At 42.7% G+C, this 19,923-nt stretch overlaps 1 protein-coding gene and 1 long non-coding RNA gene across 3 annotated transcripts in view; one reads left to right on the top strand and one right to left on the bottom strand.

Annotated features, from left to right (window-relative positions):
• The window catches only part of cttnbp2nlb (CTTNBP2 N-terminal like b), an 80,585-nt gene extending 67,855 nt beyond the window's left edge, over nucleotides 1-12,730 (bottom strand). The window contains exon 1 of the mRNA XM_080209727.1: nucleotides 12,649-12,730. The gene's annotated coding sequence lies outside the window, so the exon portion shown is untranslated. The remainder of the gene's footprint in view (nucleotides 1-12,648) is intronic.
• Nucleotides 1-19,462, top strand: part of LOC145356823 (uncharacterized) — a 146,044-nt gene extending 126,582 nt beyond the window's left edge. Inside the window, exons 1-3 of one of the 2 annotated variants that reach the window (XR_013889218.1) lie at nucleotides 10,270-11,515; nucleotides 11,858-12,356; nucleotides 19,384-19,462. This is a non-coding gene — a long non-coding RNA (uncharacterized LOC145356823). Of the gene's footprint in view, nucleotides 1-10,269; nucleotides 11,516-11,857; nucleotides 12,357-19,383 lie in introns of those variants that run through there. The other variant, XR_013889217.1, reaches the window with a different exon arrangement.
• Nucleotides 19,463-19,923: the final 461 nt, after the last annotated feature.

Below are 19,923 nucleotides of genomic sequence, written 5' to 3'. Positions count from 1 at the left end.
CACGGAGACTATCAGATTGTATTTGAAATGTTTTCTTTGTCCCAGGTAAGCTGGATCCCTGATATAGCTGAGTAAAGCGTCTGTTTGATTAGTTTTAAGAGTCTGGCATCCTGACATCTCCCATCCATCTCAGCTGATATGAGATTATCATAGTCTGTGTGTCCTGGAAGAGGCTGATATTTGTTCCTTGGTCCTCTCACTTGACTTGAGGGATCCTTCTAAAACATAATTGATGATGTTGGGCTCGGGCTTTGATGTAGTGTCTAATGGTTGTCCAAGCTTTAGCACCGTAGAGAAGAAAAGGGAGAACCGTCCACGATAGTGTTGGCACTTAACGTTCAGTATACTAGCAGGAGTTCAAAAACTCATGTACGTAATTTACTATAGGCTGAACTTGCACACTTATTTCTCATCACCTATGTTAGTTTCTTGAGACAGATAGCTTACAAGATAATAGAAAGTGAAAGATGTTTTCCAACACTCACAATCTCAATTGAAGGTGCTGGATTTGATCCACTCCACAGGAAATGTCAGAGGATTTTGGTCTTTGTTATATTCAGGACAGGTCCCATACCTTGCATTAAGTTGATCTTTCTCTACACCCTAGCTATGACTGTAACACTACATTCTGTACCCTCTCGTTTCCTTCTCTACGAACGGTATGCTTTGACTGTATAGTACGCAAGAAACAATATTTTGCACTGTATACTACATTGTGACAATAATAAATCAAATCAAAATCAAAAACTCTGTTCGCTCTACAACTGCACCAAAACAGACCCGTGCCAAATACAAAGCTTTTAATTAGTCATACATCAATACAAGCTTTGAATCATCTTTAGAAGCACTGGCTAACTTTACAATTGTGACAATGTAACCTCTGGTCCCAACAAAATTCTCACAATCATGAAGACAACTTCATATTTAAACGCAGCCCCAAAGTTAGACTGTTATTCCAAGAATAACCAAAGATTTTACTGACTTCAGCAATGAGAAGGATGAGTTCAACAAAATAAATCTAGGAACAAGGTTGTTAGTGGGGGATGGAGGGGGAAGCAAAACTTATATCTGATTGGCAGCAGCAAGCCAGTGAATGAGATCAATATGCTTAAGAAAGAAACAGCTCCACTTAATGGTTTGGGAGCAAGTGACTATGAATCTGGAATCAAAGAGAACAGGATGTAGCCATTCAGCACATCATGTTTATACTAGCTCTTTGAAAGGAACATCCAATTTGCCCCCAGTCCCCTCAAATAAAGATATTTGGATTTTCTAGAGGTATTCAATTAGGTATTTAATAACAGGCTCATCAGAAGAATTTAAATTAAAAAAGAGGAAATGTTGCAGCATGGACAGGAAGATGAGTGATTGATAGGAAATAGATTCAGGATAAACAAACATTACTGGTATAAGAGAACAGTTGTAAGTTGGGGATGCAAGGGATCAGTGCATTGTTTCACCTAAAATTTATATTTTGGATATAAGGAATCAAATTTAAAATTTTACTGACAACTCAAAGAGGAGATTAGACAAGCAAACAATGAGTGAAATGAAAATGATATGGAGAATCATAGAATACCTACAGTGCAGAAAGAGGCCATTAGGCCCATCGAGTCTGCACGGACTATAATCCCACCCAGGCCCTACCCCCATATCCTTACATATTTACCCACTAATGCCTCTAACATATGCATCTCAGGACACTAAGGGGCAATTTTAGCATGGCCAATCAACCTAACCTGCACAACTTTGGACTGTGGGAGGAAACTGAAGCACCCGGAGGAAACCCACACAGACATGAGGAGAATGTGCAAACTTAACACAGACAGTGACCCAAGCTGGGAATTGAACTCAGGTCCCTGGAGCTGCGAAGCAGCAGTGCTAACCACTATGCTACCGTGCCGCCAAGAAGATAGAGAGATTAGTGGACAGGCAGACGAGTGGCAGCTGCAATTTAATATAGATGAAATAATACAATTTAGGAAGAAAATCTATGAATAGAATCAAAAGAGACTAAAGGATATGGATGAAGTAGGGATCTGAATCCAAATATATAACCATTTGAAGTGCAAATGTTGGTAGGTAAAACCTTAATAAAAAGACAATGGCATTTGGAGTTCATAAAACTTGGGAGTATAATAAACTTATACAAAACACTAGGTGGGCCAGGGTGGTGTGCTTTACTTTGACATCCCATTATAGATATGCCATTAGAAGGCAAAAAGAAAACGCAACACTCACTCATCAAGATGATTCCAGAGATGGGAGATCATAATTGTGAGAAAAGACTTGAAATGAGGTTTTTTAAAAAATTATGAAAGTTTTGATAGTGAAAAGAAAATTCTACTTCTTCTCTTGACTCTAATTGGGAATTAGTAGTGAGGAATTGATTTAAAATTATTACTGAGGATATATTCATTGTTGGACAGATGTAGGAGCATAGTATTTAGTCACAAAGTGGTTAAAACACAAATCAATGCATTTTAATGCAAACATTCAAAACAGAGGAAAATACACTTAATTATGGAGATTGCCAAGGCAAACAAAACCCATTACCTCATAGAATCAGAAGACTATCATTGCTTGCACAGTCTCCTTCAGTGCTGAGGAGACAACAATCAGCGTTTACAAACATGCCGTTAATACACATGAACAGATCTGAGCAATTTAAAAGGAGTCAACATGAAGCAGAGAAGGGGATTGCGAGTGAGAAAGAATGGAGGTTGGGCACTGACCAAGGGATTGGTGTTTTGGAAACCTTTGAGGGCGAACAATAGATGGAGAGGCATTACTTTGTGCAGGTGGTGACTTTAGCCACTAAGTTGTGAATTATTCTGAAATTATGGAAACAGGATGTATTCATGGAAGTTTTACCTGTGGTGATGAAGGTATGGCTAACAAGTGATGATGCAAAGAGTCTTATTTTTCTTTTGTGGTATGTAGGTATCATTGTAAAGTGCAGCATTTAGTGTCCATTCCTAATTGCCCTCAAGATTGTGGTGGTTAGCCACTTTTTTGCCTCTGCAGTCCATCTGCTTTTGGTATACCCAGGGTGCTGTAAGATAAAGTCATGTAGTTTTGGCCATTGGGAGGGCAGTTTGATAAGTGCAGCAACAACACAAAGTATAAAGTTGGACATTAGTAACACACAAGGAATTGTCATGTTTATGAAGGATTTTGCTGATACTTATGATGTAGATAATGATTAGGAAGTTACTAAAGATGAAGCTTTGGGACACACCAGAGGTCACCATGCAGCCACACGATAATCAACTATTTGGAGGAGATACAATCATTGCACTGAAACAGATAGGAGTGGGAACACCAATAAATGGTACACAGCAGTGTATCCAGCATGAAAAGAATTGGGAATGGAATAGTCAAATTGAAGACAGCATTGAGGCAGTGATGGAGAGTAGCAGGTAGTCAGACAGCATCTCACAGGTTAATCAGCTTAGCTGCTGTAAGACTCCGAAATCGGTGTCCATTTTTCATTCATTAAAAAATTAAAAATGTCAGAGAATTCCTTTGGAAAATATTAGAGCAGTTCTATAATCTGTAAAATATTGTACTTGTAATATCAATGAACTGTACACAGTACATAGATACAATTCTTTTTACATGGATTGTTCACACTTTTAAAAGCCACCTCACAGTTACAGGCAGAGACTGCTTTCAAAAGGAAGACTTAGCACTTCTACACTACAGAAATTGTTCTTATCTTTGCAGAGCAACACCCATTGCATTGGTCTCTGTTCTAAGTATCCCTGTCAGGTGTCAGACACCAGATACTGCTGTGCTCCAGTATATAAATATGGAAATATAACCGTTCAATAAACTAGAAACACAGGGAAGACCAGCTGCCCTTGTTTATTTCGCAACAAGAGAAGTCTCCGAAACAGCGGTTTCATTGACTCTAGCCTTTGACATTTCCAGTTTCCTTAATATGAACTGTTTACACCAAAGTGTGCAGCTGGTGGAGGGTGATCTTCACAATTCCTGTAATGGAAAGTGCACAAGTTTTCAAATTATGGTGACGGCAGTTGTTAGAAACATTTCCAAGACAAGCTGCTGTCTGGAACAAAATATATATTTCTCCTCAAGACATTTATTGCCCTATTAATTTGTCCACGAGGGTTGGTTAAGAGTTGGTATATTAAAAAGGGACTAGAAAATGCAGCAATTAATGAGCAAGAGCACAAGTTACTTTCCAGCTTTGATGAGCTGAAGCTCAGCTTGCAAACAATAACATGCTTAATCCCTTCATTTCAGATCATTGTTCCTTTTTCTGCTTTCCTGCCACATTGATCTTTTGTGACCCTGATGCAGCTGTTCCCTACTGAACAGAACAGCTCTTTGTCTACTCTTTGTAAATGTGGAGTTTATCGCTTTCCAGATTTAATTTCTTCTGCTTCAAGTAAATTTTCATCTAAGTGGCAAGTTAATTAGGCATGTTCAATCAAAATCCTAACAGCCTAATATTAAGAAATTTGCTGAAAATAAAAATCTCTCAGCATAAGATTTGAATTAGAATGATATTTTTCACATCAGCATTTAAAATATCATACCACTACATTTTAGACCCATAATTTTTAAAACAAGATTAAAATGTATAAATTAACTATAAAGTAGCGGCTCAACCATTAAATTTATATTAACACAATAATCATTTAGTTGTAAAGTTACATAGCAATAATTCATTCTGAATGACATTAACCACTGGATTTTAAATACAAAGTTTCCTCATTAGTTAATTTCAAGACATGAAACAATGAGCACATTTTTTTAAAAAAGCAGCTTTGTTCTGAGTGAAAGATCTTTTGGTACAGGGAAGGAAATGAGGAAATCCAACTTTGTCATAGTTGTTTGGAAATCTTCCAATGCGTGGGTACTTTTAGACATGGTGTGGAGATGCCGGTGTTGGACTGGGGTAAACATAGTAAGAAGTCTCACAACAACAGGTTGAAGTCCAACAGGTTTATTTCGTAGCAAACACCACTAGTTTTTGGAGCTTTTCCCCTTCATCAGGTGAGTGGGGAGTTCTGATCACAAACAGGGCACATAAAGGCACACACTCAGTTTACAGAACACTGAATCGAATGAAAGTCTTTACAACTAATCAAGTCTTAAAGGTGCAGACAATGTGAGTGGAGATAGCATTAAGGATAAGTTAAAGAGATGTGTATTGTCTCCAGACAGGACAGCAAGTGAGATATTGCGAGCCCAGGCAAGTCATGGGGTTACAAATAGTGTGGTATGAACCCAAGATCCCAGTTGAGGCTGTCCTCATGTGTGCGGAACATGGCTATCAGTTTCTGCTCAGCGACTGCGCTGTCATCTGTCGTGAAGACTACGTTGGAGAATGTTTGCTTGAAGATCAGAGGCCGAACACCCTGAAGTGTTCGCCAACAGGAAGGGAATAGACTTGCCTGGCGACTGTCGAGTGGTGTTCATTCATTGTTGCAGCGTCCGCACGGTCTCCCCAATGTACCATGCCTCAGAACATCTTCCCTGCGGCGTTCCAGGCAGACATTCCTTAGGCATGGTACATTGGTTCACAAACAGGGCGTATACGGACACAAACTCAATTTACAAGACAATGGTCGGAATGCGGGTCTTTACAGGTAATCAAGTCTTAAAGGTACAGACAATATGAGTGGAGAGAAGGCCCTCTCTCCACTCATCTGTATATGCCCTGTTTGTGAACACAAGTCCTCACTCACCCGATGAAAGAGCAGCGCTCTGAAAATTTGTACCACAAAATAAACCTGTTGGACTTTAACCTGTTGTTGTGAGACTTCTTACTGTGCTGTGAGGCAACAGTGCTAATCACTGTGTCACAAAATAAAGCTAGACAGATGGTTAAGGGATTAGTTTTTTAAAAAATGGATCTTACTTCAAAATGCCAGAGATAGAAAATGTGGGTCTATATCAGGCAAAGGAAGGCATGGATGTGTAAGAGCAGTCTGGTTTGCAGGCTCTCAAATGTGGTCACTTTCCTGTGCATCAGACACCCAGATGAGTAAATAAAAGCAACAATGACATCACTGTCATGCCCCATCACATCTGGATGTTGAAATACCATTCATTAACTACTAACGAAAAGGCAAAGTAGACAAAATAATTTATATCAGTCCAGTGATCATTTTGGCTTGGCAGTTTGAGAAAACAATCAGTTGTAATGTCCCAGAATTAGCTGAATCAGAAAGTCCATCAGCACGCACAGAAGTTTGATCACATTCTTCACCACTCAGCTACAACTTTTTGTCTTTTTGCGTCACAAGTTGGTAAATAGTGCAACGAGGCCATCGGTGCATCTAGGATCTTGATGTATGTCAGCAGTAATAGTCCCTTAACCAATGGAATTTAATGATTAAACAAACTACAGAAAAAGATCGAGAAGAAATTAAAAGTTAAGCAGTTGGAGAAAAAGAAATAAGAAGAAAGACTGGATTCAAACAGTGCAAGATGGACAGAAGGGAAAAGAAAAGTGTTAAAATCTATCATTTAAAAAAAAGGAAGGGGTGAGGCCAAGGAGGGATTTGCAAACAAGGATAAAGACTTTAAAATCGAGGAATTGCTCGACTAGGAGTCAACGGGAGGGCCCCTCAACAGGTCCTTACCAGAGGTAAGGGTGTGGGTGGGATGAGAATCATTCAGGTGATTCATTAAGAAGTCTCACAAAACCAGGTTAAAGTCCAACAGATTTATTTGGTATCATGAGCTTTCAGAACACTATTCCTTCATCAGGTGAGTGGAGAGTTGGGTTCACATACGCCCTGTTTGTGAACCCAACTCTCCACTCATCTGATGAAGCAGTGCTCCAAAAGCTTGTGATACCAAATAAATCAGTTGGACTTTAACCTGGTGTTGTCAGACTTCTTACTATGCCTACTCCAGTCCAAGTGAAAAGGTGACAAATAATCAACAGTCCCACACAGCTGGATGATGGTGTACAGAGGTTGGAGGTAAACTATGTCAAAGATCTCAGATAGATCAAGAAGAATGAGGGGGCATAGTTTATCTTTGCCACAATTGCCAGGATGTCATCTGTGATTTTGATAAAGACAAAAAAGATTGAGAATATTAGCTGAAAGAGGTATTGAAAATCACTACTGAAGAGCCGAAATGTCAGGAGCTAGGCAATTATTAACAAAGAAAGACTGACAGTATAGGTTAATTCAAACCTCTAGCACTGTCACGCTTAGCTACATCTCCATGAACAGCATTCAACTATATAATTAGTACCCACTGATTAAACAGAAGTATTATGACAAAAAATAGTTCAAGTGCACTGAATAAAACAAAAAGGATGTTAATCATAACTTTTTGATTTCAAAAATTGCTACAGATGGTTAGTCTTTCAAAAATTGATTTTACTTCAAATGTATATTCATGAGCTTGTTCTAGCAGCAGTGTGATCCACAGACAGCTATTATATAGTGTGACAGCAAAGCACAACTTGTAATAACTCAATAAATAAGTGCATGTGAATAATTAATTATATGCAGACAGGTCTTGAGGATATATGCTCACAACAACAAAATCTAATAAAAGAACTGCGTCTCAGTATAATTCAGAGTATTGCCAACCATCAAGTACAATTATAAATCACATCAGCAACGTAAGAATTTAAAAGAAGGAATCATCAAAATGAGCAGCACAGTGGTACAGTTGCCTCACAGCGGCAGGGAACTGGGTTCAATTCCTGGCGTGGGTGACTGTCTGTGTGGAGTCTACACATTTTCCTTGTATCTACATGGGCTTCCTCTAGGTGCTCCAGTTTCCTCCCGCAGTCTGAAAGACGTGCTGGTTAGGTGCATTGGCCGTGCTAAATTCTCCATCAATGTGCCTGAACGTGCGCCAGAATGTGGCAACCATGGAATTTTCACAGTAAATTAGTTGCAGTGTTACTGTAAGTCTACTTGTGACTAATAAATACACTTTTAAGTTTTAATAATTTGCTTTCAACAAAACAAGAATGTATCCCCTTTCTGTCTCTAAATATTTTCTAAATAAATTGCAACACCAGGGCATTACAATATGTCATTTCACCAAACTCCAATTTTCATTAAAATAGGAAGTTTGCCCCTAAATAGTAATATAAGAAAATGAAACTTCTTTTTAAACATTTAACAGAAAGGTATTTTCCCACTCTCAAAAATAGGGAACTCTACAAACAACTATGCTAGATCTAAAAAGATACAACCTTTACTTCTGCATTCAAACCAAAAAGAACTCAAATTTATATATTATCTTTCATGATAGTGGATGCCTTGGTGGTTATTTTCCAAATGTCGCTGGATTCCGGGGAAGTGCCGAAAGATTGGAAAACGGCTAATGTTACACCGTTGTTTAAGAAGGGTGGCAGGCAAAAGGCAGGGAATTATAGGCCGGTTAGTTTAACATCTGTTGTAGGTAAAATGTTAGAATCCGTCATCAAGGAGGAAATAGCGAGGCATCTTGAGGGGAATTGCTTGATAGAGCAGACGCAGCACGGTTTTGTTTAGGGGAAGTCGTGTCTGACAAATTTATTGGAGTTTTATGAGGGTGTGTCTAGGGCAGTGGATAGAGGAGGGCCAGTGGATGTGGTCTTTCTTGATTTTCAGAAGGTGTTTGACAAGGTACCTCACAAGAGGTTATTGCAGAAGGTAAGGGGGCATGGAGTTGGGGGTAGGGTGTTAGCGTGGATAGACGATTGGTTGTCAAATAGGAGGCAGAGAGTGGGGGTTAATAGGTGCTATTCGGATTGGCGGTTGGTGACTAGTGGAGTGCCCCAGGGGTCGGTGCTGGGGCCTCAGCTATTTATCATTTATATAGATGATCTGGAGGAGGGAACTGAGTGTATGGTGTCAAAATTTGCTGATGACACCAAGATTGGTGGAACGGCAAATTGCGCGGAGGGTGTGGAGAGTCTGCAGAAGGATCTAGATAGGCTGGGCGAATGGGCCAGGAAATGGCAAATGGAATTTAATGTTGGCAAGTGTGAGGTGGTCCACTTTGGTAGGAATAATGGTAGGAAGGACTATTACTTACGGGGCGAAAAACTGCAGCAGGCGACGGTGCAGAGGGACCTCGGGGTCCTTGTACATGAGTTGCAAAAACCCAGCTTGCAGGTGCAGCAGGTGGTCAGGAAGGCTAATGGGATGCTGGCCTTCATAGCGAGGGGGATTGAATATAAAAGTAGGGAGGGCTTGCTGCGGCTGTATAGGGCATTGGTGAGGCCGCAGCTGGAGTACTGTGTGCAGTTTTGGGCGCCGCACTTACACAAGGATATTTTGGCCTTGGAGGGAGCGCAGAGGAGGTTTACTAGGCTAATACCGGAGTTGAGGGGGTTGAGCTATGAGGAGAGGCTGAATAAACTAGGCTTGTACTCGTTAGAGTTTAGAAGAATGAGGGGGGATCTCATTGAGACGTATAAGATGATGAATGGGATGGATAGGATAGAGGTGGAGAGACTCTTCCCGCTCAGAAAGGACAGTAGGACTAGGGGGCACAGTCTCAAGATAAAGGGGGGTGGTTTAGAACGGAGTTGAGGAGAAACTTCTTCACTCAAAGGGTGGTGAATCTCTGGGATTCTCTGCCCGTTGAAGTGGTGGAGGCTGCCTTGCTAAATATTTTTAAGACGCGGGTTGATGGGTTTTTGATAAGCGAGGGGATTAAGGGTTATGGGGAGAGGGCGGGAATGTGGAACTGAGCCACGACAGATCAGCCATGATCTTATTGAATGGCGGGGCAGGCTCGAAGGGCTGGATGGCCTACTCCTGCTCCTATTTCTTATGTTCTTATGCTCTTGGGATGATCAAAGCACATTACTTTTAATTAATTACCTTTGAAGTACAAGGAAATAAGAATGTGTATTTATATACTATCTTTCGTGACCTCAGAAGTTCTCACAACAGAGTAACAACAATTCAATATGCTTGAGGTTTGCGGCCATTTTGCGCACAGCAAGCTCCCACAAGCAACAATGCAAGAATGGCTAGCCTTCTGCTCTTCAGTGATTTGGTTGAGGGGTAAATATCAACCCAGGACATTGGGAAGGATTTCTTTAAAATAGAGCCCATGAGATCTTCTACATTTAGCCACGATGGCAGATGGTGCAATGGTTTATAGTCTCGCCCAGTGCCACAGTTTACCATCTTGTCCAAAAGACCGCAACTCCAAAGGTGCTGCACCCTCTCAGTATGGCCACTGAAAACACCAGTCTGGAAGACAGGCCCAAGTCTTTTTTTTAATTCAGTCGTGGGACAACGGCATCATTGGTTGGCCAGCATTTATTGCCCAACCTTAGCTGTCCTTGAGAAACATAAGAGCAGGAAGCCGTTTGGCCCTTTGAACCTGTTCTGCCATTCATCACGATCATGGCTGATCATCCAACTCAATAGCCTAATCCTGCTTTCTCACCATAACCTGTGATCCCATTTGTCCCAGGTGCTACATCTAGCTGCCTCTTCAATACATTCAATATTTTGGCATCAACTACTTCCTGTGGTAATGAATTCCATAGGCTCACCACTCTTTGGGTAAAGAAACGTCTCTCCATTTCCGTCCTAAACGGTCTACCCTGAATCCTCAGACTGTGACCCCTGGTTCTGGATTCCCCTACCATTGGGAACATCGTCCCTGCATCTACCCTGTCTAGTCCTGAAGATGATGGTGAGCTGCTTTCTTGAAATGCTACAACATTGACTCACAATGGAAGAGAACTGCAGGATTTTGACCCAGTGACCGCGAAGGAACGGCAATATATTTCCAAGTCAGGATAGTGAGTAGCTTGGTGGGGAAATTGCAGGTGGTAGTGTTTCCATTTATCTGCTGCTCCTGCCCTTCTATCCGATTCTCGCCAATTTTTACAGAGGTGCCATACAAAGCATTTTTTCTGGTTGTATCACAGCTTGGTATAGCTCCTGCTCTGCCCAAGACTGCAAGAAATGACAAACGGTCATGAATGAAGCCCAGTCCATCACAGAAACCAGCCTCTCAGCCATTGACTCTGTCTATACTTCCTGCTGCCTCAGAAAAGCAGCCAGCATAATTAAGGACCCCACGCACCCAGGACATTCTCTCTTTCACCTTCTTCCGTTGGGAAAAAGATGACAAAAGTTTGAGAACATGTACCAACCAACTCAAGGTCAGCTTCTTCCCTGCTGCCATCAGATTTTTGACTGGGCCTACCTCGCATTAAGCTGATCTTTCTCTACACCCTAGCAATGACTGCAACACTACATTCCGCACACACTCCTTTCCTTCTCTATGAACGGTATGCTATGTCCGTATAGTGCGCAAGAAACAATACTTTTCACTGTATGCCAGTACATGTGACAATAACAAATCAAAATCAAATCAAGTTAGGGAGGGATTTCCAGGATTTTGACCAGGGACTGCAAAGGAAAAGCAATATATTTCCAAGTGGGGATGATGAGTGTCATGGAGAGGAGCTTGCGTCCCATGTATCTGTTGCCTTTGTCCTTCTAGATGGAAGTCATTGTGACGCATTACTGTTTAGATGTAGGTGCAGTAAAAAGTCTGACAACACCAGGTTTTAGTCCAACCGATTTATTTGATAATACTCACAAGCTTTCGAGGTTTCCCTCTTCATTAGGTGAATGGAGAGTTCTGGCCTCAGACAGAGCATATAAAGCACAGACAGTTTAGAGATTACTAAACTGTCTGTGCTTTATATGCTCTGTCTGAGGCCAGAACTCTCCATTCACCTGACGAAGAGGGAAACCTCAAAAGCTTGTGAGTATTATCAAATAAATCGGTTGGACTAAAACCTGGTGTTGTCAGACTTTTTACTGTGTTTACGCCAGTCCAACGCCGGCATACCACATCATGACTACTATAGATGTAGGTGGACAGGACAACCAATTTGCTCACAGCAAGGTCCCACAAAAAGGCAATGAGATGAATACCTAGTTAGCTCATCTGCCTTGACAGCGGGGGATGGGGTGCAAACCTCACCACCATTCGGGATGGAGTTTGTTGTGGTCAGTCAGCTTTGTTTTGTGTCTCCAACGTGCTGGGACTTGGAGAGGGGGGCTTTACAAGTCAAAAACTGCAGTTTCAGTGTCGCTGGGTGCTTTAAAACACTTTCAGAAAGGGTAGATTCCCTCCATAGTGAAACTGCATCAAACTCAACTGAAACAGAACGGGAGGGGAGTAGGAAATCAAGAGAAGGTTTGAGCAGGAATGTTTGATTGTTTGAAGAAAACTCAGTCCTCAGAATATCTCAACTTGACAGTCTCTTTCAGCACAAAGACAATTAAGACTTGGATCCTTCGAATTGTGGAAGTTGAAACCCACAGGATTTTGAAAACTGGAGATTTTGGCAGAAAGCAGGACATTTCAATGTAAGTCACAACGTTTTTTTTTAAGTCTCTGAAGCCAATCTCTCCATCCTTGTGTCTGTGGCTGTACATTACTGGGGATAAGAACACTCAAACTCATTTCAGCTTCACTTTCCAAATGAAAAATGGCCAGGAAAAAAAAATTTTAAAAAACCTGGAAGAAATTAATATAAAATTGAGCGAGAGAAAAAAAACACGAGGAAAAAAAATTACCTCAGGAATAAAAATCCATTAAATTCATCAAACATTTGCCACAACATTGAAGGGGGGTTGTAAGATAAGGATAAAAACTTACATTTAATGATTTTTCGCCTTCCTTTCCTCTCCGAAGCCGGCTGGAAAACCTCAGATTTTTTTTCTCTCTCACTTTTTTTTCGCGCCCGCCTCTTTCGGCACAGCGACGTCATCGCCCATGATTGACAGCAGTCCCGTCCAATGGTGACCCGGGTGGCCCGTGGTCCTCAGCCAATCGACGGGCGGTCCGGAGAGTGGGGCGGGGCTGGCGACTGATGGGCGGGGCTGGAGACTGACGGGCGGGGCGGGCGCTTCTCCACCCTCCACCCTCGAGGCTGTCAGTCAGGGGCCGCGCGTGCGCCGCGGCGCGGGGAGGACGGGGCGGGGCTGGTGGAATTGACACCTTTGTCCCCGCCCCCCCCTTTCATCAGGCAGTCAGTCACCAGGGATGGCGCGTGCGCAGCTGCATGGAGGGCGTGGTCAGAGCTGGCGACCGACGGGCGGGGCTAACGCCTTGTCCCCGCGCTCTCTCTACGCTAGCTGTCAGTCAGACGCTGCGCGTGCGCAGAGGCGGGGTAGGCGGGGCCTCCACGTTCCTTTTGTTTCCCTGTCCCGCGCGCGCTTGTGTTCACGTCACCGCTGGTGGGCGGGGCATCCCTTATTCAATGACGTCAGCTTTCAACCTGATTGTATCAAACTTTGGACCTTGAGTGTGCCCAAGTCTGGAGTATAGGTGAGGCAGTTCTTTCTCTCTCTCTCTGTTTAATATATATCTTTATAAATAAATAATTTGGATACTTGTAACCCTAAGTAATTTTTTGCAGTGTTAATTATTTGCTTATAGTTTCACTGATTTCCACCAAAAGTTGTATAAAAAGCATCTTTATGCACAATATATTATAACAAAAACATGCGTTTATTTAGCACCTTTTAATGTAGTTTATTAAATTTATTGTGCACACAATTTGGTCGTTGTATGAAATGAACAAAACTCTCAAATTTTTTTTCATGCAACTTCCTAGAGTATTTCTTAAAAGAGTTCCTAAGGAAATGAAATTTGGATGGTGTTATTTTAAAAGTGTTTTTTTTTCCCCCCAAAGGAATCACTTCAAAGACCAGCAGCAAGCTGGGACGATAGAGGTGGTTTAGAATATCAGTGGCAGAGGGTAAGGGTGTTTGTAATAGGTTTTCCTAGTGACCAGTGGTACAGCAGCAGATGACGAGCAGGATTCTAAGCTTGCTGTTTACTTTCTCATTGAATGCCTTTCATTCAATTTGAAAGGAAAGGTGTAAACAGCATAGGTAAAGATGACCCAGACTTTATAAGCTGAATGACCTAGGATTGAGAGTTTTGAAATATTATACTGGGAAAAAAAAGGGTGAAATAAAAAGGATTTAATACAGGAATGTTAGGTTAAAATTAATTTTTAGGTAAACTCACAGTAAAACATATTTTAACAGGAGTCCAAACTGGCTTGCACAACAACTTGGTTAACTCCCTTCACGACAATGTGAATTCTCCAATGAAAGATATGACTTTAAAAAAATGTGGTATTGTATGGTTCTTGCTGTCCCACTTCCTGCACAATGCTATCCCTGATAATTAAACAGAAATCAGATAAAAGAATGCTTAGCCTCCAAGTTGTATTATCTTTGTGAACTTCGACTAGGCAAAATTGACCAACGTGATCATTAGCGAACTCTGGTTTTTGGGAATAAATTCAAAATAACATTTCTTAGAAATTGAATAAGAATCCTCATTATAATAGATGGTCCTTTTACCAAGTATGAGTTATTAATTAATTTCAATAACCCTTTGATGCATGGGAGATTTATGACTGATTTATGAGACATTTAATGCAAGTAGTAAAAAAAATTCTCCTGGGAGAAACCCTTTAAAACGCTTTACGTTTCTCATCACTGGGGTGATCTTTGAGTTATTGGGTCACCTTCACCTATAAGAACACACAGACAGGATTTGATGACCTCCCTGCAATGTATTGCTTATTTATCCCACAAGACAGCAAGCTTGTAAATTGACCCTATTAATAGGAGTGTGTAAATCCCAAAGGCAGCATTTTACTATTTTCCACAGTGCACACTGTGATACTTGAAGATGTATTGCCACTTAAATGGGCAGGCTGAGTTTCTGGAAAAGAAGTGTTGTGACATCTGCTTTGCAAACTGCACTGCACTGCTATTCTGCCATGCAACAGAGGTAAAACATCTTTCAAGACCTTTTAAAACACCCCTTAAAACCTACCTCTTTGACCAACCTTTGATCACCTGTCCCTATAGCTCCTGTGGTTTGTTTCCAGACCCACCTATGAAGTGCCTCAGGACATTTTATTATCATAGAGTCTCTATAGTGCAGAAAAGGCCATTTGGTTCATCGAGTCTGCGCTGACTGGTATTTTAACCAGGCACCCTCCCCTGCCCTATCCCCATAGTCCCACGCATTTATCATGGTGCTAATACACCTAACTTACACCTCCCTGGATATTTGAAGCAAAGGACTTGTATTTATATAGCGCCTGTCACAACCCAAGCTCCTCAGCTAGATAATCAATATCTTTTCTCAGAGGTAGGTGAGTCTAAAACTAGAGGGCCTAAGTTTTAAGGTGAGAGGGGAGAGATACAAAAGGCTCCAGAGGAGCAATTCTTTTCACACAGGGTGGTGAGTGTTTGGAACAAGCTGCCAGAGGTAGTAGCAGAGGGCGGGTACAATGTTGTCTTTTAAAAAGCATTTAGACAGTAAGATGGGTGTGGGCCAAACGTGGGCAATTGGGACTAACTTTGAGGCTTTAAAAAAAAAAAGGGCAGCATGGACATAAGAACATAAAAAATAGGAGCAGGAGTAGGCCATCTGGCCCTTCGAGCCTGCTCCGCCATTCAATAAGATCATAGCTGATCTGTCGTGGCTCAGTTCCACATTCCCACCCTCTCCCCATAACCCTTAATCCCCTCTCTTATCAAAAACCCATCAACCCGCGTCTTAAAAATATCTAGTGAGGCAGCCTCCACCACTTCAACAGGCAGAGAATTCCAGAGATTCACCACCCTTTGAGTGAAGAAGTTCTTTCTCAACTCCGTCCTAAACCGCCCCCCCTTTATCTTGAGGCTGTGCCCCCTAGTCCTACTGTCCTTTCTGAGCGGGAAGAGTCTCTCCACCTCTATCCTATCCATCCCATTCATCATCTTATACGTCTCAATGAGATCTCCCCTCATTCTTCTGAACTCTAACGAGTACAAGCCTAGTTTATTCAGCCTCTCCTCATAGCTCAACCCCCTCAACTCCGGCATCAGCCTAGTAAACCTCCCCTGCACTCCCCCCAAGGCCAAAATATCCTTGGACATGTTTGGCCAAAAGGCCTGTTTCCATGCTGTAAACCTCTGACTCCCCAAAGTCTTTGCCACCAATTTTGGACTGTAGTTACTGTTGTAATGTAGCGAAACATGGGTGGCCGTCTTGTGCACTGCAAGCTCCCCCAAACGTTTCGCTCATAGAGTCTGCACCAACTCTCTGACAGAGTATCTCCTGAGATAATGACGGATAATCCCGAATTGGTGACATTGGTTGAGGAATAAATATTGGCCAGGATACCAAGGACAATTCCCCTACTAATCTGGGAATAACGCTAAATGACCTGATATGTCCAGCTGAGAGGGAAGACAGTTTAATATCTCAATCAAATGTGTTGGCACCTCTAACAATACAGCACTCCCTCGGTATTACACCAGGGAGTGTCAGCAACAATTATGTGCTCAAGTCTCAAGCCTTGCATTAAACTGATCTTTCTCTACACCCTAGCTATGACTGTAACATTACATTCTGCGCTCTCTCATTTCTTTCTCTATGAACGGTATATTTTGTCTGTGTAGTGCGCAAGAAACAATACTTTTCACTGTGTTAATACATGTGACAATAACAAATCAAATCAAGTCTTTGGCATAGGATTTGAACCCATGACCTTTGGACTTGCAGGTAAGAGTGTTACTCCCACTCAGGTGTGTGGGGATGTGGACACAGCACCTCAAAGGATCGATAAGCAAGTGATCAGCCCAGTGGACGGTAGGCAGGACAGGCAGCTAATTTAGAAGCAAAATACTGCTGCAATCTGAGACAAAATCCGAGAATGCTCTAAAGGCCCAGCAGGTCTGGCAGTGTCTGCGGATGAGAGAAAGTTAATGATTCAATTCCAAATGATTCTTCTTCAGATCTAAAGAGAGAGAAAGATGTGTTGCGTTATGTATTGTAGGAGACGGGCGTTGAACAGAGTAGAGCTGGGAGAGATTACAACAAAGATGCAGCAAAACTGAGGAATAAGTGACAGATGGCCCGGTGGAGGAGGGGAGATTTTTGCGCAGGAGCAAGAACATTTGGGATATGAAAGGTTCAGACAGAAGGGAAAGGCCACTGTCTAAATTTGCTGAATTCATTGAGCCCCGAGGGTCAGATTGATTCTGGGGATGAAGGGGTTGATGCGATTAAACAATTTGGGCTTGTACTCGCTGGAGTTTAGAAGGATGAGAGGGGATTTGATCGACGTATATAAAATTTTAAGGGGGATTGATAAAGGAAAGGTAGACCAAATGTTTCCTCTTGTGGGGCAATCTCAAACAAGAGGCCGCCGGTACAGGTTGAGAGGCGGTAGATTTAAAACTGGGATGAGGAGGAACCACTTCTCTCAGAGGGCGGTGAATTTCTGGAGCTCCCTGCCCCACAGCGCGGTGGACTCTGAATCATTGAGTGGTTTCAAGAAGGAGATAGATATATTTCTAAATTTAAAAAAAAAGAAAGGATTTGGGGAACGGGTGGGGAGGTGGATTTGAGACCAGGGAGAGATCAGCCAATGTCTGATTGAATGGCGGAGCAGGCTGAATTTGTCTCCTTCTGCTTCTTATTCCTACGTAACACGAAACTGGGACTAGGGGTCGTGGCCTCAAAATAAGGGGGAGCAGATTCAGGACAGAGTGTTGAGGAGGAACTTCATCACCCCAAAGGGTTGTGAATCTGTGGGATTCCCTCCCTGCCCAGCGAAGCAGCTGAGGCTACCCCTTTGAATGTTTTTAAGGTGCGGATAGATAAATTTTTGAACATTAAAGGAATTAAGGGTTATGGTGAGCGGGCGGGTAAGTGGAGCTGAGTCCACGGAAAGATCAGCTGTGATCGTATAAAATGGCGGTGCAGGCTCGAGGGGCCAGATGGCCTACTCCTGCTCCTTGTTCCTATTTAGCTTGTCGCAGCGCTGACGCAGACTGGCTGAGCTGAAACACGAGCTCTGTTTCGCCATCCACAGCTGCCCCCCTCCCCAGATCTGCTGAGTTTTCCCCAGCGTTTTCTGTTTTTTTTTAAATTTCAGGTTTCCTTTCCCTGATGGACGTTACCAGTAGAGACGAGAGTGCTTTGCAGCCTACACTTTTCCCTATTAGACTGCTGTCCTCAAACCTGGAGTTTGAGAAAGAGAAAAATTTATACACAGGTGCTGAATCCGCAAGTGAAGCGTGGGGAGCCATTGCCCTCTACTGGAGAAGTTCAGCACGCCGCCATGTGTACTGAAATCAGAAAAGCTACAGCACAGAAACAGGGGATCCATAAAATAGAATCCCCACGGTGCAGAAGGAGGCCATTCGGCCCATCGAGTCTGCACCACCCAGGCCCTATCCTCTTAACCCCATGTATTTATCCCAGTAGGTCCCCCTGACACTAAGGGGCAATTTAGCGTGGCCAATGCACCTAACTCATACATTGTGGGAGAAAACCCACGCAGATGTGGATGGACAGAACGAGGCTGGAGAAAGCTGGTGTGCATCCTTCGGGATAAACAACTTGCATTTATGGTCTTATTGCAACTCGGATTGAATTAATTCAACATTTGTGCCATCCTCCATCCCTGGCAGTCTCCCCCCTTCCCCACTGCCCTGCTATCAGTATTTAGCTGCCTTCCTGCTTATCCCTCTATTCCACTTTCCTTTCTGACGACTGGACGGTAGCTCACCAATTCTGCCCCCAAGCTTCAGAAATGCTGAAGAATGTAAAAATTTAAGCACCATGTCACTTGGGGCACGAGGTGGAGTTGTATATGAGCGGCGCGGTGGTTAGCACTGCTGCCTCTCAGTGTCAGGGACCCGGATTTTCAATTCCCAGCTTGGGTCACTGTCTGTGTAGAGTTTGCACATTCTCCCCGTGTCCGCGTGGGTTTCCTCTGGTTTACCTCCCACTGCCTCAAAGATGTGCTGGTTAGGTGCGTTGGCCGTGCTAAATTCTGCCTCCGTGTACCCGAGCAGGCGTAGAAGTGTGGCGACGAGGGGATTTTCACAGTAACTCCACTGCATGGTTAATGTAAGCCTGCTTGTGACAATAATAAAATGAACTTTTAAGTTTTGGTTTGTGATTTCAGCAGCGCTGCTTAATTAACCCTCTCAACAACAACAACAGCTTTCAGTAAGGTAAAATAAATATACGACGGATTCAGCAAATCTGAAACCACAATAAAAGCTGCTGGAAAAACTCAGCAGGTCTGGCAGTGTCTGTGCAGCGAGCAGCAGGATTAACACTTTGAGCTGAAAGTGACCCTTCAGAATGTTTTTAATTTCAGGTGTCTCTTTTTCTCCAAGTTATTTATATTTGCTGAACTCTGGGTGGATCGAGGAACTGTTCCTTCTTCTGATTGGGTGTGACTTAAATGAAAAATGTCTGACTCGTTTGTGTCTCTTTGGTAAACCTTTGGGAATAATTATTTTCCCACCCCCGCTCCCTGTTTAGCCAAATTAAGAGGCATCTATTCTTTTCCAGTTAAAATTTCGCCAAGATGAAATCGGCCTCTGTCGAAGTTACCACCGTCAACAGGAGTAAGGCTCTATCTCTCGCCGATCCCAGGTGGGTACAGTCGGGCTCTGAGACAGAGCGGCCTCAGTGGGTTGAAAAGCCCCATTCGAGTCACCGGTTTCATTAATTTTTCTGCCATACCTGGGATGTTTGTTTTATGGCCACCTCAACACTGACCCCCTTTTAGTCCCCGTTTTGTACGCAGCAGATTGAGTTGGGTGAAGCGGGGAGCATCCTGACCAGAAAGTTTGTTTGTTTTGGCAGCTATTATCTCACCTTTTCACCACCCCTTCCAGCCCCATTCCTTTTTTCACTCACTACCCCCTTTTTCCTTATTGCCCCCCTTCCATTTTTTCACCCGCCTCTCCTCCCTCATGACCCCCCCTCCATTTTTCTATGTTGTGCCCTCCCTATCTCCTTTTACCCTCTTGACTCCTTGCTCCATTAAAGTTTATTTATTATTGTCACAAGTACTCTTACATCAACATGGCAATGGAGTTACTGTGA

This window comes from Carcharhinus amblyrhynchos, chromosome 22, assembly GCF_965287045.1.
Source record: "Carcharhinus amblyrhynchos chromosome 22, sCarAmb.v2.hapA, whole genome shotgun sequence".
Lineage (NCBI taxonomy): Eukaryota > Metazoa > Chordata > Chondrichthyes > Carcharhiniformes > Carcharhinidae > Carcharhinus > Carcharhinus amblyrhynchos.
This window is presented reverse-complemented; position numbering and strand designations above follow the sequence as displayed.